The sequence below is a fragment of the Tamandua tetradactyla genome, chromosome 14, assembly GCF_023851605.1.
Source record: "Tamandua tetradactyla isolate mTamTet1 chromosome 14, mTamTet1.pri, whole genome shotgun sequence".
NCBI lineage: Eukaryota > Metazoa > Chordata > Mammalia > Pilosa > Myrmecophagidae > Tamandua > Tamandua tetradactyla.
The window spans coordinates 3,869,643-3,888,224 of NC_135340.1; the positions used below are offsets into that span (position 1 = coordinate 3,869,643).

The window sequence follows — 18,582 nt, forward strand, 5'->3', positions numbered from 1 at the left end:
GTTGTTTTTAATTTTTTTTACCAAAAGACTATCAAATACAGGGGAATTACTTCTCCAGCAGTTTTTTTTAAAAGATAAATTTGTGTATAACAGTATCTACCCAATTAAATACTGACTTTAATAACTGTGCTGGTTTGAATCTGTTGTGTACCCCAGAAAAGTTAAGTTCTTTAATCCTCATTCAATATTGCTGGGTGGAATCTTTTCTGTTGTCTCCATGGAGATGTGACCCACCCATTCAAGGTGGGGTTGCTTACTAGAGCCCTATAAGAAGGAATCATTTTGGAAAAAACTTTAAAGCCCACACAGCCAAAGACCTTTGGAGTTGGAGAAGGAAAACACCCCCAGGGGAGCCTCATGAATGAAGAAGCCTGGAGAGAAAGCTAGCAGACATCGCTTTGTTCACCATGTGCCTTTCCAGTTAAGAGAGAAACCCTGAATGTTATTGGCTCTCTTGAACCAAGAGGTCTTCCCCTGGATGCCTTAGAGTGGACATTTTCATAGCCTCGCCTCAATTTGGACATTTTCACAGCCTTAGAACTGTAAACTTTCAACTTACTAAATTCTCCCTTTTAAAAGACACTCTGTTTCTAGTATATTGCATTCTTGGAGCTTTCAAACTAAAATAATAACCTTGAAGTATACTTTTCTAATATTTTCCCTAAGGAATAGTTCATTAAAAGATTTTATTCTTTTACATGTTCATTTTGGCTACAGGTCATTAATTACTGATAGGGATTATTATATTTTACAATTTTGGTGGTAACATTTCATTTCCTAAGAGTACTCACTCCTTTTTACTAAAGCCATGTGACTTATCATTAACAAGCTACAGTATTTCTGTACCTATCTTGAAAGCAGAAAAAAATGCTGAAGTGTGCTTTAATACAGCTGCATGTAATGAAACCTGAAATTTAATTTTAACTTAATAAGGTAGATTGTTTTTTAATTGAAAATGTCTTCTCCTCTCAATTAGGACTATCCAAAATCTTTAATTATATTTTATTGAGGAGAAGAAAATAAAACTCAATTTATGTTCTGACAGCTAAAAGTAAACTTTGAATATTTTCCATCAAATACTTAAAGAAGTTTCTAAGAGAATAAATTAGAATAATTTGAAATTGACAAACTTTAATTTAAATTCCTGAATTTATAAATTGACCTCTATGCCAAATATGAATTATAAACATAATTAACATTGTATAACTAAAAGTTTGTTGAAAAGCCGCTCGAAGTTTTGGACTAAATATGGGAGAGAAAAAAAGGGGGACATCCAAATTATTTCTCGTGCTGGTTTGAATCTGTGGTATACCCCAGAAAAGCCATGTCCTTTAATCTTCAGTCAGCATTGCTGGGTGGGAGCTTTTTGGTTGTTCCCATGGAGATGTGACCCACCCATTCTAGGTGGGTCTTAATTAGGTTGCTGGGATGCTTTAAAAGAGGAAACATTTTGGAGAGAGTCCTTTTTTCTAGGCACAAAAATGATGAGAGCCAGAGCCCACACTAGCAGAGACCTTTGGAGGTGAAGAAGGGAAATGCCCCTGTGGGAGCTGCATGAAACAAGAAGCTGGGAGAGAAAGCTGGCAGACATCGCCATGTCCGCCATGTGCCTTTCCAGGTGAGAGAGAAACCCTGAACTTCACTGGCCTTTCTTGAGTGAAGGTAACCTCTTCTCGGTACCTTAATTTGGACATTTTTATAGACTTGCTTTCATAGAAACATTTTCATGGTCATAGAACTGTAACATAGGAACTTATTAAATTCCCCCTTTTAAAAGCTATTCTATTTCTGGTATATCGCATTCCAGCAGCTAGTAAACTAGAACATTTCTGAATTGATATTACTTTGTATTTTTACAACTGGATAACTGATAAATTAAAAAAAAAATCTCAAGTTTTAAAAAGCATTTTAGATGTAATCACATTTATTATTGCTGGTGACATCCAGAGAATATGTAAAAGAAAACACAAGGAAATTCAGGCACATATAAACTAGGGTTTTATTCAGAAATATGCTTTTGAGCAGGTTAATTAGTCTATACATATTCAGTTTTAGGTATGTTATGCTTGAGATGCTTTATAGATATATATCGGGACATACGAGTGCAGGTATAGAATAAGCATTGTACCTAGCACCATTGTGATAACATCATCATCATCATCATCCTCAATCATAAAAATATATACAATTTATTGGACACTTGCTGTCAGCTGTGGTTCTTAGAACTTCGAGTCATGTCAATAGTACAAGCTATGTAGTATTTATTCCCAATTTACGGGTGAGGAAACCGAGACAAGGATGAGCCACTTGTTCACAGTCACGCACTAGCCTGTGATTTGAATCAGGTCCCTTGGACTCCATAACCTACTCTTGTCACCACCAAACACATCAAACTCTTGGAGAGGAAGGTAGAGATGGAGACAATTGTGAACAGACACTGGTCCACTTACAACCTGCATCTGTGCCACGTGCTTTCCCTTCTTTCCTGATAAAGTCAGTGAACTTCCTTCATGCTGATGAGAAGACAATTTTCTCTATGCAGTCGTTAGATCTTTTGTCTTGGGTCTACTCAAGAACTTGCTCCTGTAGCTTTAACTTATTTACTCTCACAATCACTTTCTCCTCTTCCATCTGTAAATTGACAGCAGCATATGAAACATATTGCAGTATCTCAGTCTTAAAAATAAAACCTAGTCCCCACATACCCCTCCAGCTACCACTCTACTTTTTTTGTTCTTCTTCAAACAAGTATTCTAGATATTGTCGTTACTTTTCTCTCCTTTCACTCTCTCTTCCTGAAAAATTAATAGATTATGTTTTAGAGAAGTTCTAGGCTTACAGAAAAATTAAGCAGAAAATATGAGAGTTCCTACATATTCACTCCCCCATCTTCCAGTTTCTCCCACTGTTAAAATGTTCAATTTGTGTGGTGCATTTGTTACAACTGATAAACAAATATTGAGACATTATTATTAACTAAGGTCCATAGTTTACATTAGGGCTGGCTGCTTGTGTCGTACACTTTTTGACAACTGCATAATGCCATATTCACCATTACAGCATCGTATAGAATTGTTAAAATGCCCTAAAAATCCCATGTTCCACTTATTTATATCTCTATCCCTCCCCCTGAACTCCTAGCAGCTGTATAGGTTTTGCCTTTTCCACAATGTCATACAGAATGTAGCCTTTCAGACTAGTTTCTTTTGTTTAGCAATATGTATTTAAGGGTCCTCTATGTTTTTTCTTGGCTTAATAGCTCATTTCTTTTTACTGTTGAATAATATTCCATGTTATGGTTGCCCCACAGTTTGTTTTCCATTCATCTATTGGAGGACATCTTGGTTGCTTCCAGTGTTTAGCATTGTGGATAAAGCTGCTATTGACCTTCATGTGCAGAGTTTGATGTGAAGATAAATTTTCAATTTATTTGGGTAAAACCAAGGTGTGTGACTGCTGAATTGTATGTTAAGCCTATGCTTGACGTTAAAAGAAACTGTCATACTGTCTTCCAAGGTTGCAACACCATTTTGCCTTTCTGCCAGCAATGAATGAGAGTTCCTCTTGCTCCACATCCTCACTAGAATTTGGTGTAAATGTTTTGGAATTTACCAAGCTAATAGGTGTGTAATGGTATCCATTGGTGATGTTTTCTTTTCAATTCACTAAAATGAATTCAGTTACCAGTGTTTTCCATCTTGATGAGACCAATGGTCAATTTTGCTTCTCAACTTGGACATTCTCAATAGTATTTGCACAGCTGATTACCCTTCCTTCTTGAGATTCTTTCTTTACTTGTCTCATGGAAGACTATTTCCTTTTGGTTTTCCTCCTATTTCTTAGTCTGTTTTGCTGGATCCCCCTTTTCCCAACCTTTAAGCAATGAAATAACTGGCCTTCTTAAATCCACAACCTCGCTCTCTCTCTATAACCTGATAAAGTCCTGTTCCTTTTAGTACCATCTTTATGCTTGTGACTATAAAATTTATATGTTCAGCCCCAAACTCTAAGCTTCAGAATAATGTACCTGACTATCACATTGATTTAACACTCCATTTAGATGTGTAGAAGTCATCCCACATGTATAAGAGCTCCCTATTTTGGCTCATCCCCCATCATGCCCTCCTAGCCTGCTACATCTCAATAGACGATGCCACCGGTTGTTAAAAGGAACATAGGACTTGCTGTTGACTTCCCTTCTCCTCACACCCAACCATCAGCAATGGCTGTCAACCCTATCTTAAGTATATTTCCCAAACTTTAATGCATTTCACCTTCTCCATTATCACTACCATATTACTAGTCTTCTAAACATTCTCTTTCTCTCTAATCTTGCCCTGTGACAACCGGTTATTTTCAAACGTGAAACTGCACTGCTTAAAATATTCTAATCATTATGCAAAAATAAAATTCAAATGACTTTCCATCACTCTTGAAGTCATAAATTACCTGGCACCTGCTTATTCTTTTAACTCTTCTCATGTCATTCTCTAACCTGTTTTTCTTCTTCCCTGTCTGGTTTAGTTGTTTTCCTCAAACTTGCTAAGCTCATTCCAATCCTGGATCTTTACGTTTGCTATTATCTCTGAAATTCCCTTTATGTTTATATGGGGTTGCAAGCCTGGGCCCTTTGCAAGCTTCACCTCTCAGTTCAAATGATGCTTCTTTAGTAGGATCTATACTGATCCACGTAACCCACTCATTCTAAGCTACTATCCACTTCTAACATAGTCTTGCTTGTATCCTCCTTGCTCTTTAATAATTGTATTGCATTTTATTTATTGATCGACTGATTCATTCATTCATTCATTTATGCTTGTTTTCCTACAACTGAACTGTTATCACTAAGAGTATCAGGGCTCTGTCCAGGTCATAGTAATGCTCCGTAAAGATTTGCAGAAGGAATTAATTACATTAATTCATGTAATACTTTGGATTTGACAAGAGATTTTTATGTACATAAAGCTGTAATCCAATGAACAATTCTCACCAAGAAAGGCAGAATATTCTCTCCCACTCTAGAAGCCTGACATAAATATGGCTTAAAAGAGCATCTGCTCCTAAGCTGCCTGATCATGACGAAGACCTTGCATTGAAGAGATTTAACTGACTTCCCTGAGTTACAAGGAAGAGTTGAGATGGCATTATTCCTAAACCATCTGTTGAAAATTATTCAATGCCTTCCTGATATACCTCTTTGGCAGTTTACATTGTGATGCATTTTAGAAAAAGTACTACTAGAATCTATAAATTAACCTAGTTGACCAAAGCTAAGTGCATTCAGTATTAAATTTCACAAGAGTAAGCAGCCAAAGAGGTAACATACTTGAAGAAATAATAGATAAATTTATGACTTTTCAGAGCGGGACGTTTCTCAGTCTCCATCTCTAAGAAAAAACAGTCAAAGATTAATCCAGGAGTACTAGGATATCTTCCATCACCCATCCTGCTGATCAGAATGCAACGATATTCAGATTTAACCAATATTTATTGAATAAACACTATGCTTTAGGTATAGTGCGGCTTACCATTGCCTATGCTATCTCATTTAATTCTCACAATCATTAATTTAATTATTTTCACAATTTTTGGTTTGAGAGAGACTTTGTACAGCAAATCAACTTTATCTATGGGATTTGTATTGAAGTCTTCCAATTCATAATGAATTTCTCCTACATTATATTTTACTCTCTTTGCACCATCAGGAAAATAGCCACACAATATAATTAGAGAAAAAGGATGTTGCCATCGTGACAACAGGATTGTAACATACCATAATGGTGTTCTAATGCCCAGTTTTCTCAAGCCAAACAGTTTGAATTTGTCCTTCATTTTTCCCTTTCCCTTAACACGACTGCTTGCACTTAGTGCACTGATAAATCCTGATTGCATTACCTCTAAATTGGTCCATTTCTTGCTATCTCCTCTGCTGTGCCCAAGGTTACATCATCTTTAAGCTGCACCGGCCGCTGTCTGCGTCTCCGCTCCTGTCGCTCCTTGAGCCGTTCTTCTTAGGCAGCAACTGGAGTTACCTTTCCAGACCAACGTTACACAGTCCTCTGTTTAAAACAAAAAATTAGATGAATACATAGACAACTAGATCGATAGACAAACAAGCAAATACATACATAACAATAGCAAACAAAACCTCTGTAGTGATTTACTATTGGTTTTACAATCAAAAACCAAACTTGTCAAGATGACCTGTCAGATAGTACGTGCTCACCTATCCCTCCTACTGCCACCTCTTTCTCCCTGTGTCCCAGCTACAGGGACTTGTGTGTGTGTGTGTGTGTGTGTGTGTGCGCACGCGTGTGTGTATCTTACTCAAATATGCCAAGGCCTTGGAGTCTTTCCATTTGTTATACCCTTTTCTTCAATGAACTCTCCCTCATTTTTTCCTATTCCTGGCTCATTTTCTTAATTTTGTCCTCAAATATATATATATATATATATATATATATATATATATATATATATATATATTTTTTTTTTTTTTTTTTTTTTTTTTTTTTGAGAGACGTTTGGTGACCACTTCTGAAAGTGTGCCTTTGCCCCTGGCAGCCCGTCAGCTACTCATAAATGCTTAACAGTGTTTTTATTTTTTAACATTAATGATATATTTCAGTTCGTCTTTATTTCTTTTCTTGTTTATTTTGTGACTTTGCTAAGAGAAGAATATATGCGTATGAAGTCAGGTTCTTCTCTGTGTTATTTACTGTTGTATTATAGTTCCCAAGAATAGTGCTGAATACTTGTTTCTGGAATGAATGAACGAAGAAGCAAAGGATAAAAATGCAATCAAGAAAAGTAGCAGAATCTTTAAAATATGTTAGTCTGCCTCCTTCATTTCATTCAAACTCAACACATAAGATTGAGTTCCTACTACATAACATACAATCAAGAGGAAAGGACAAATTGATTCTTAAGGAGCAATTTTTGTACTTAAGACAGAAAATATGCCTTAAGTGGTGAATAACAATCATCCATCTAGCCATGCCTGTAGAAACATCTGTTAAAAAAAATCTTTCCTTGCATTAATTCAATAATCCTATAATTTATCTTTCCTACTGAGAATGATTACCATTAGAAAATGACTCATATTGGTGGTAATCTAGCCAGATACATCTCCCATTGTGTATGATTACATTGATGATATAAATTCAAATCACTTTAAATTCAATTTCATTTAATTAATTTTCTCACAAAGTGATAGTAGAGAAGGTAAACTAAACCAGAGCTGATGATTTGAAAAGACTAATAAAACAAACCATTCGCTAGAAAGAAAGAAATGGCAAAAAAAACAGAACTTGTGACAAATATAGGACATAGATTGTTGCATTATACATTTTCAAAATATCAAGAAAACACTTTGAATAACTTTTGCATTAACATTAGAAGCTTAGATAGAATAGACAATTTTCAATAAAAAAATGAAAATGTCAAAATGGCTTCAGAAAGTAAAAGCCTGAAGAGAACAATACCTATTAAAGATACTGAGTCAGTGTTCCATTGCCTGCCCCATCCCAAAGGCATTTACAAAACTTTGTGAAAAGATAATGCCAATGTAATATAATAAATTCAAGAGGAATAGGTCCTCAAAAGCCTTCTGAAAGGCTGGCATAACTGCAACAAAAGCAAACAAGGACAGTAAAAAAAAGAAATTATAGACAAACAGTTATGAACCCAGAGTCAAAAACCCTAAAATATTACTACCAATTTGAATACAGACCAAATACACTGGAATCAAGTAGGATTTAACCTCCCAAATGAAAGAATTGTTGAATTGTTGAAAACATATTTATTTTAATTTTTACAAACCTAACAGCTAGCACACTAAGTTTTAAACATGAAAAATATCGCATTTAAAATCAAGAACAAGTGTGGATACCAGCCATAATGGCTTCTATTCAACATACTACTTAATGATGTAAGAATTTTTTAGGAGATAATGATAAACAGGAAAAAATAAAGCCATTATTTGCTGATGAAATGATTGCTGACATAAAAATAGTACAACTTTTTATCTATCAATAGATAAACTAGTACAAAGAACATTTTTTTGTGCACAATTAGAAAATGCATTTTAAAAAAAATCTTTCACAATAGCAACAAGTACTTAGGAATAAAGTCTACAAAAACGTAAGAGCTGTATGGAAAAATACATCTAAAAACCATCATTAAAGGACATAAAGGAATACTGAATAAATGAAAAGATTTACTATGTTAGTGCATGGGGGGGATGCAATATTGAAAGGAAGCTAATTCTTCTCGTAATAATTTATCTATTTAAAATAATTTCATTAAAAATCCAAATAGGATCTTTTCTGGAAGCTAACCTAGAGATGACTAAAAGAGATTTAATAGAACCAACAGAATATTAAAAAATAAACTCTTAGGGTGCGTGGGCGGTTCAGCGGTAGAATGCTTGCCTTCCCGGCGGGAGACCCGGGTTCGATTGCCAGATCATGCACCAACCACCCCCATCCCCCCCCAAAAAAAGGAAAGCATAATTCTTTTTATCAAAACACACATAAAGGTGTTTCAACCATCAGGGAATTGCCACGAAGCTCACTAAGTTAGGAAGTCATTACACAGACCGAGTGATAAAACACTACTCGCCCGCCATCAGCCACCCTCGTGCTGTCCTCCGCCTCGCCGCTACCTTCCCAAAGGGAACCGCTTTCTGGCTCCTAATGCATTGCTTAATTTTGCCTGTTTGGAACTATATTTAAATTGTTCCACCAAGAACGCATTATTCTATAATTGACTATTTTCCTCAACATTATGTCTGTAAAGAGTCATCCTTTTACGCAAAACAGTAATCCGTTTATTTTCAATAACATACAGTTTCTCTTTTGTTTTTTACAAGTTTAATTATCTATTCTACTACTAATGAATACATGGTTGTTTCAAGTTTTGGGTTATTACAAACATACTGTCTTTTGTATTATTATGAATGATACTGTGCATGTCTTTTATCCACACACATATATACACGCACTTCATATTTCTTTTGGGTATATATCCAGGGATGCGATGGGATTTGGGGGCTACAGAGTAGTACAGTAGGTACTGCTGAACATAATTACGAAATGATTTATCCCCAGTTGCAGGTTTCCCATGGCCCACAACCTTGCAAACACGTGGTATTGTCAGCCATTTAATTGTAGCCGTTCGGGTGGGGATGTAGTGGTGTATCTTCATGGTTTAAATGTGCATTTCCCGAATTATGAAGTTGATAACTTTTTATCAGCCACTTAGCGATCCTATTTTGTGGAGTGCTTCTCAAATCTTTTTTGTCCATTTTCCTGTTAGGTTGTCAGTTTTTTATTTCATTGATTTATTTGAGTTATGTGTGCTTTTTCCCCCTGGAAACATCCTTTGTCTGTTTTATGTTTTGCAAATATCCTCTCCCATTCTTAGCCTTCCTTTCTATTTTTTTAATGACAAATTCTGATGACTATTCTTAATTTTAATTAAAAATAGAAATGGGAAGCCTAACCAGTAGGAATTGAATTATTGTGTGTGCATATTTGTGTGTGTGTAAGGTATGGACTCAATGGTTTTTTTTTTGCATTTCAATATTTACTGAAATATAAGTGCCATCTCTGTCATAAATTAAGGTTATATTCTGTCTTGGAACTCTAAATCAGTTCCTTTGGCCTTATCTTGGCACAAATGGAATGCTTAACTCTTGTAATGGTAACCAAAATCCCTACATCTAGTTGTATGAGTTCTTCAACTATTTTCCCATCTTCAAAACTATCTTTTTATTCTTGGCACAATTAGTTCGTCAGCTTGTTGCACCCATTCACCTCTCCCCTCCAAAATAACACAAAACCTGCTAAGATTTACATTGGGATTGCATTGTATTGAATCTATAAAACAATGTGGGGGATAACCAACAGGTTTTTTGTTTTGTTTTTTTTTGGGGGTGCATGGTCCGGGAATCGAACCCGGGTCTCCCGCGTGAAAGGTGAGCGTTGTATCACTGACCACCCGTGCACCGTAACTAAGAGTTTTACAATCTGAATCTTCAAATCATTTAGCATAATAATTCCATGTGATTTATTTTGGTCTTGGCTTCTCTCAAGATTTCATAGTATTCTCTATAAAGAATTTGCGTATATTTCATTAGGCTTTTTTACTTAGATATTTGATGCTTCTGAAAACCCGTCGTCTATTTTTTATACTGTTGTCAAAGATTGTTAACTTTAAATATAATTTTCTAATTTTCATTCTTTTGTTATGTAATTAATTTTTGTATGTTGATTTTGTATCCATGGGTCTTGCTAAAGTAATAATTTCTCTGTGGATGTTATTAATTCTCTTTGAACACAAACATGCTATATGTAAATAATGATGCTTTATTTCTCCCCTGGAATTCCTTAAGCATTTTCCATGAGCTCATCCCTTTTTGTTCTATGTGTGAATTCTAGTATGGCATTAAAAGCAGTTTTGAGAGTGTCGCACCCTTATCTTATTTCCAGTGTCAGGGGAACTCTTTCAATATTTCACTATTTAGGATAGAGTTGAAAGTGTTTGTAGATAACTTTTATAAATGAAGGAAGTTTGCTTTTATTCCTAATTTGAGGTTTGTTTGTTTTTTCTCTTAATCATGAACTGGAGTTGAATTTTATTATATGCTTTTCCTTCATATATTGTAAAGATCTAATCAATGTTCTCTGTTTAATTTATTAATATGATTCATTTTTCAAATTGATTTTTTGATTGGTTTTCAAGCTGTAAACCCTTATTAAATTTCTGGAATAAATCCACTTTCATCACATGTATCACCCTTTTATATGTTGCTTGGTGTTATTTTGTAATATTTTATATGTTTACCTTTTTCATTTTTGTCCATGACAGGGCCTGAGTTTCTTTTTTTTTTGTCATTTCTTGTAATATCCTTGATAGGATTTGGTGTTAAGTTTCCATCACCCTCTTAAAAGAAGTTTGAAAGTGTTATCTCTTTTGTTATCCTCTGGAAAGTGTGTTTAAGAATGACGTTTTCTTTTTCCCCCTAAATGTGTTGTGGAATTCACATTTGAATCTGTCTGGGATGGAGCTTTATTTGTGTAGGGAAATTTTTATTACAGATTAAATCTCTCTTCAAATTTTGTGTTTCTTCCATGGGCCCAGTATGGTAAGATATGTTTTAAAAAGAATTTGTCCATTTAAATTTTCCTATTGATTGCTCCAAATTACCTCTTATTAACTTCCTAAAAATATGTAATCTGGAGTGATGTCCCATTTTTGTTCCTGATATTTATTATCTGTGTCTTCTGTCATTTTAAATTCATCATTGTAATACTTCTATTGGTTTTAATTGATTGTTCTTGCACATGCAAAGTAATGTTATTAGGTAGACTTTAGGATTCATTAATTCTTTAAATTCTATTGTTGATTTATATTTTATGTCTGCTTTTTATTATTCCTTTCCGTCTACTTCATTTGGGCTTAATGTTGCTTTACTTTTTAAATTAATTTGGATGAATGCTTAAATGTTTAATGTTCAGACTTTCTATTTTTTCCTTAGCTATACATTTAAGGTTATATATTTCTCCTGTCAAAGCGGCTTTAGCTCTACAGGACAGTTTTATTTTCTCATATTTTTATCATTCTGTTTAAAACATTTTGTAACATGTATTGTTCTTTCTTTTTTTGACAAATGGGTTAATTAGAAACGTTTGGGAGTTTTATACTTAACATTTTCTAACTGATTTCTAGCCTAATCAATGACATGTTAGTTAGATAAAATTCTCCGTATGATTTCAAGTCTTTGGAATTTACTGAATTCATTTATGATTGAGTGTATGATCCATTTTGCTATGCATGCTATGCATACTTGGAAAAAATGTTTAATTTGGATTTGTTGATTACAGGCATGCAGTTAGTTTAATTTGTAAATCCTGTTGTCCAAACTTTTTTTTTTTTTGCATGGGCAGGCACTGGGGAACAAACCCCGGTCTCTGGCATGGCAGGCGAGAACTCTGCGGCTGAGCCAACATTGCCTGCCCTGTCCAAACTTTTAATAGTCTTGATTTTAATTTGATTGATAGTTTTGCCAGTTACTGAAAGACATTTTAAGTATTTTTGCATGTACATTTATGAGAGATATTGGTCTGTAATTTTCTTTTCTTGTAGTATCTTTATCTGGTTTTGGTATGTAACATGATGTCTGTCTCATGGACTGAGACCTCCTTTCCAGTTTGTCTTGAGGAGTTTGAACAGGACTGGTGTTAATTCTTCTTGGAATGACTGGCAGAATTCACTTGGGAAGCAATCTGGTAATGAGCTTTTCTTTTTTTGTTAATGCAATTTTATTGAGCTATATATTCACATACTTTATAATCATCCAAAGTGTATAATCAGTGATTCACAGTCTCCTCATACAGCTGCGCATTCATCATCACAATCCACTTTCGAATATTTTCATTCTGCAAAAAAAATAAAATGTGAATAAAAATAAAAGTAAAAAAAGAACACCAAAAACATCCCGTACCCCCATGTCCCCCTATTATTTATTTTTTGTCTTTGTTCTCTTACTTATCTGTCTATACAGTGGATAAAGGGAGAGTCAGTCACAAGGTTTTCACAATCACATGGTGACACCTTAAAGATGATATAGTTATAGAACCATTTTCAAAAATTAGCTATTGGATTACAGTTCAACAATTTCAGGTATTTCCCTGCAGCTACTCCAACACACCAAAAACTGAAAAGTGATCTCATATACTGCATAAGAATAGCTTCCAGAATGACCTCTCAACTATGTTTGAAATATCTCAATTTGAAATATTTCAAAAAAGAAATGTTTTGTTTCATTTCTTTCCCTGCTTTTGATCAAGAAGGCTTACTCCTCTCAAGATGCCAGGGCCAGGCTCATCCCTGGGGGTCATGTCGCACATTGCCAGGGAGATTTAAACCCTGGAGAGTTATGTCCCACATAGCGGAAAGGGCAGTGAGCTCACCTGTGGAGTTGGCTTAGAGAGATGACATCTGAGCAACAAAAGAGGTTCTCTGGGGGTGACTCTTAGGCATAATCATAAATAGGCTTAGCTTCTCTTCTGCAGGACTAAGTTTCATAAAGTCAAGCCCCAAGATCAAGGACCTGGTCCATCCAATTGGTAGTCCCCAATGCTTGCGAGAATATCAGGTCTTCCCCAGGTTGGGAAGTTTCATATTTCTGCCTTTTTCCCCAGTCCTTCAAGGGGACTTTATCATACTTACTCAAGTTTCCATGTAATTATGGTGTTCAAATAAGCTGACCATACAAGTTAAATTAGATAGTGTGCTAAAGAAAATATAAATTTTGCACTAAATAAACATCTCTTCTTTTGGTCTCACAAATATAAAGAAATTTTAAAGTACAGTTAATATTACCCTTTGCCCTTTACTCTGATTTAATTTAGTCCTACACAGATCAGCTTCATTCATATCTCTAATTGAAGTCTGATTACTTTTTCAGTGTTTTAGCAGTTGCTGGATGGAGTAATGCAGCCTATCATAGCAGCAAAATTCCAGCTCTGAGTCTCAGGTGTCACACAAATACCTGAAGTTCCAGGGAATAACCAGGTTATACGCAAAGAGCTCAGCATCTCAGAATTTAGAAATAACGGTTACAAATCCAGAATAGACGTGACTTCTGTAAGAGCTTACAATCTAGGAACCTTTACAGTAGGCCCTCACCTGATAGTCTGTGCTCTTGAACTCAATTCTCTTGGTTTTCACGTTAGAGTTAGTCAATATCAGAGAGGTGTTATAATATTTGCCTTTTATTTTCTGGATTATTTCACTGAACATACTGCCCTCGAAGTTCCTTCACCTAGTTGCGTACCTCACAACTTCATTCCTTCTTGTAGCTGCTCTATAGTCCATTGTTTATATACACCACAGTCCCCTTCCATTCCTCAGCTGATGTACCCTTAGGCCACCTCCATCCACTGCAAGATGTGAACGATGCCACCACAAACACCAGTGGGCAAATGTCCTATCACGTCCCCACTCTCAGTTCCTCCAGTACACACTTAACTGCAGGGTTGCAGGATCCATATGGCAACCCTGTGCTTAGCCTCCCGTGAGCCTCCACACTGCCCTCTAGAAGGGCTGCACTTCTCTACTTTCCTACCAACAGTGAATGGGCATCTCTCTCATATTTTCTCTAACACTTGCATCTCTCTGCTCATTTTAAACAGTTTTACTCACACATCATGCAATCCAACCTAAGTACGAAATCAGTGTTTCCCTATATAATCACATAGCCATTCCTTCACCACAACAATCTATATGAGGAGATTTTCATTTCTTCTACAAAGAATCCCATGCTTTTCCTCTATATCCCCCACTTACTGACATTTAGCTTTGGTATATTGCCTTGTTATATTCAATGGAAGCATATTACAATGTTACTGTTGACTATAGACCCTAGTTTGCATTGATTGCATTTTTTCCTTTATATCATCTTATTTTAAACACCTTGCGATGCTGACATTTGTTTGTGCTCTGTCATGCAAAAACATTTTTATATTTGGACATTTAATAGTCTACTCTAGACATTGCTAGGTTATACCATCCCTGTCTTTATCCTCTGTCTTTCCTTCTGCTGTCATACATGCCCCAGCCCCCTCCCTCAACTCTACTCAGCTTTATTCAGTGTACCTACAATTTTGTGCTATGATCAGATAGCATTGTGCTATCCATTCCTGGATCTTGCAATCATCACTGTTGAGCATTCTGTACTCCTTAAGCATCAAATGCCTGTTCTCTGCACTCTTTCTGTCTCATGATAGCCTGTGCTCTCAGCTTTAACTCTAAAGTTCACTCACTAATGTTAGTTCATAGTAATGAGACTGTACCATATTTGTCCTTTTGTTACTGGCTAATTTCTCTCAGCATAATGTCCCCAAGGTTCTGCCACATTGTTACATGCTTCATGGGCTTATTCTGTCTTCCAGCTGCATAATATTCCACAGTATGTATATAGAACAGTTTATTTAGTCACTTGTCCTTTGATGGACATTTGGGCTATTTCTATCTCTTGGCAATCATGAATAATGCTGCTACAAACAGTGGAAAAATGTCTGCTTATGTCTTTGCCTTCAGTTCCTCCAAATATACATCTAGTAATTGGATTGCTGGATCATATGGCAAATCTATACTTAGTTTCCTGAGGAACTGCCAAGCTGCCTTCCAGAGTAGATGCACCATTCTATATTCCTCCCAATTGTGAATGAGTGTACCTCTTTTTCCACATCTTCTCCAGCACTTGTAGTTTTCTGTGTGCTTTTTTTTTTTTTATAATGGCCATTCTGGTAGGTGTGAAATAATATCTCATTGTGGTTTTGATTTGCATTTCCTTAATAGCCAGTGAGATTGAGTGTCTTTTCATATGTTTTTGAGCCATTTGTATTTTTTCTTCTGAAAAGTGTCTTTCCTTGTCTTTTGCCCATTTTATAATTGGATTGTTTGCCTTTTGTTGTTGAGAGGTAGGTTCTGTTTATATATTCTGAATATTAAAACCTTATCTGATGTGTGGTTTCAAATATTGTCTCCCATGGCATAGGCTGCCTTTTTATTTTCATGGAAAAGTCCTTTAATGTGCAAACATGTTTGATTTTGAGGAGATCCTATTCATCTGTTTCTTCTTTCATTGCTTGTGCTTTGGTCATAAGGTCTTGGAAACCACCTCCTATCACAAGATCTATAAGATATTTCCCTACATTTTCTTCTAAAGGTTTTATGGTCTTAGCTCTAAGGTTTAGTTCTTTGATCCATTTTGAGTTAAAGTTTTATAAAGTGTGAGATAGGGGTCCTGTTTCATTCTTTTGGATACTGCTATCCAGTTCTCCAAGCACCGTTTGTCAAAGAGGTTGCTCCATCTCAGTTGAGATGGCTGGACAGTCTTTTCAAAGGTAAATTGGCCATAGATGAGAGAACCCACTTCTGCACATTTTATCCAATTCTACTGGTCAGTAAATCTATTTTTATGCCAGTACCATGCTGTTTTGACCATTGTAGCTTTTTAATATACTTTAAAATCAGGTATTGCAAGACCTCCCTCTTTATTCTTCTTTCTCAAGATATTTTTAGCCATTCCAGGAACACAACCCTTCCAGATAAGTTTGATTACTGGCTTTCTTTTTCTGCAAAGTAAGTTGTTTGGATTTTATTTGGTATTGCATTGAGCCTATATATAAATTTGCATAGGATTGACATCTTAACAATATTTAGTCTTCCAATCCATGAACATGGTATGTCCTTCTATTTGTTTAGATCTTCCTTGATTACTTTTAGCACTGATTTTTAGTTTTCTGTGTATAAGTCTTATATGACCTTGGTTAAATTTATTCCTAAATATTTAATTCTTTTGGTTGCTATTGTAAGTGAAATTCTCTTCTTGATTTCTTCTTCAAATTGTTCATTACTAGTGTATAGAAACATCACTGATTTTTGGATGTTGACCCTGTACTCTGCCACTTTGCCTGTCCTCAATAGCTTTGCTGTAGATTTTTCAGGATTTTCTACATATGGTATCATGTCATTTGCAAACAGTGGAAGTTTTACTTGTTCCTTTCTGATTTTTATGCCTTTTATTTTTTTTTCTTGTCTAATTGCCCTAGCTAGTGGTTCCAGAAAAATGTTGAATAACAATGGTGACGGTGGGTATCCTTGTCTTGTTCCTAATCTTAGAAGGAGCACTTTCAGTCTTTCTCCATTGAGTATGATGCTAGGTGTAGGTTTTTCATTTAGTCCCTTTATTATGTTGAGGACGTTTCCATTTTTTCCTATCCTTTGAAGTGTTTTCATGAAGAAAAGATGTTGAATTTTGTCAAATGCCTTTTCTTCATCAATTGAGATGATCATGTGGTTTTTCTTTTTAAATTTATTAATGTGGTGCATTACATTAATTGACTTTCTTGCATACCTGGAATAAAACCCAGTTGATCATCGTGTACGACTTTTTTAATGTACTGCTGAATTCAGGTTGCAGGTATTTCCTTAAAGATTTTTACATTTATAGTCATTAAGGAGATTGGTCTGCAATTTTTTTTCTCATGGTATCTCTCCCTGGCTTTAGCATTAGGGTGATTTTGGCTTCATAGAATAAATTAAGTAGCTTTCCTTTCTCTTCAATTTTTTTGAAGAGTTTGAGCAGGATTGGTGCTAAATCTTTCTTAAATGCTTAATAGAATTCACATATGAAACCATCTGGTCCTGGACTTTTCATTTTTGGGGTTTTTTCCTGATATATATATTTTTAATTTTAACATTTGTTCCCCTGTTATTTATTTATTTTAAATCCATATGTTTTACTCATTTGCAGGTTTGTCCAAAGAGGTGCCCTGATAAATCCCAGAGTGATGCCCTGATAAATCCCAGTGATTTGAACAGTGAATAAAAAGTAATTGCAAAGTCCCCTTGGGGGAATGGCAAGAAAGGGAAAAAATTCAACTTCCCCATTTGTAGAACTCCTGATATTCTCTCAAGCAGCGGGGACAGCCAAATCAATAGGCAGTGCCCTCAATCTTGGGGTTTGTTCATATGAAACTTATCCCCACAAAGGATAGACTTAGCCTACTTAAAATTAGACCTAAGAGTCATCCCCAGAGAATCTCTTTTGTGCCTCAGATGTGGACTCTCTCTCAGCCAAGAGGACAAGGAAACTCATTGCCTTCCCTCTCTTTATGTGGGACATGATTCCCAGGGGTGTAAACCTCCCTGACAATGTGGGGCAGAAATCCTCAAATGAGCTGGAACTCAGCATCAAGGGATTGAGAAACCCTTCTCAACCAAAAGAGGGAAGAGAAAAATGAGACAAAATAAAGTGTCAATGGCTGAGAGATTTCAAACAGAGTGGAGAGGTTGTCCTGGCGGTTATTCTTATGCATTATATAGATATCTACTTTTTAGATTAAGGTGTATTAGGCTGGAGGGAACTGCCTGAAAATGTAGAGCTGTGTCCCAGTAGCCATGTTTCTTGAATATGATTGCATAATGATATAGCTTTCACAATGTGACTGTGCGATTGTGAAAACCTTGTGTCTGATGCTCCTTTTATCTACGGTATGGGGAGTTTTTTGATGACTGATTCAATTTCTTTACTTGTGAGTGGTTTGTTGAAGTCTTCTGTTTCTTCTTGAGTCAATGTTGGTTGTTCATGCCTTTCTAGGAAGTTGCCCATTTCATCTACATTGTATACTTTGTTAGCATATACTTGTTCATAGTGTCCTCTCATTATCTCCCTCGTGGTCAATAATTATGTTCTGGCTCCCATTTCTGACCTTATTTATTTACATCCTCTCTCTTTTTTTCTTTGTCAGCCTAGCTATATGTTCATTGATTTTATTGATTTTCTGAAGTAACTAACTTCTGTTTTTATTTATTCTCTCTATTGATTTCATATACTCAATTTCATTTATTTCTGCTCTAATATTTGTTATTTTTTTCCTTTTGTTTGCTTTGGGGTTAGCTGTTCATTCTCTAGTTCCTCTAAGTGAGTAGTTAATTCCTTGATTTTTGTTCTTTCTTGTTTTTTAATATGGGCATTTAGGGCAATACATTTTCCTCTCAACACTG

At 35.5% G+C, this 18,582-nt stretch overlaps 1 long non-coding RNA gene across 4 annotated transcripts in view; it reads right to left on the reverse strand.

Annotated features, from left to right (window-relative positions):
• Nucleotides 1–1,981: 1,981 nt before the first annotated feature.
• LOC143654779 (uncharacterized) overlaps nucleotides 1,982–18,582 on the reverse strand; it is a 40,286-nt gene continuing 23,685 nt past the window's right edge. For 2 of the 4 annotated variants that reach the window (XR_013161941.1, XR_013161939.1), the window contains 3 exons: nucleotides 12,351–12,443; nucleotides 5,896–6,059; nucleotides 1,982–2,631 (listed from right to left, as the gene is read on the reverse strand). This is a non-coding gene — a long non-coding RNA (uncharacterized LOC143654779). The remainder of the gene's footprint in view (nucleotides 2,632–5,895; nucleotides 6,060–12,350; nucleotides 12,444–18,582) is intronic. The other 2 variants (XR_013161942.1, XR_013161940.1) reach the window with 2 other exon arrangements.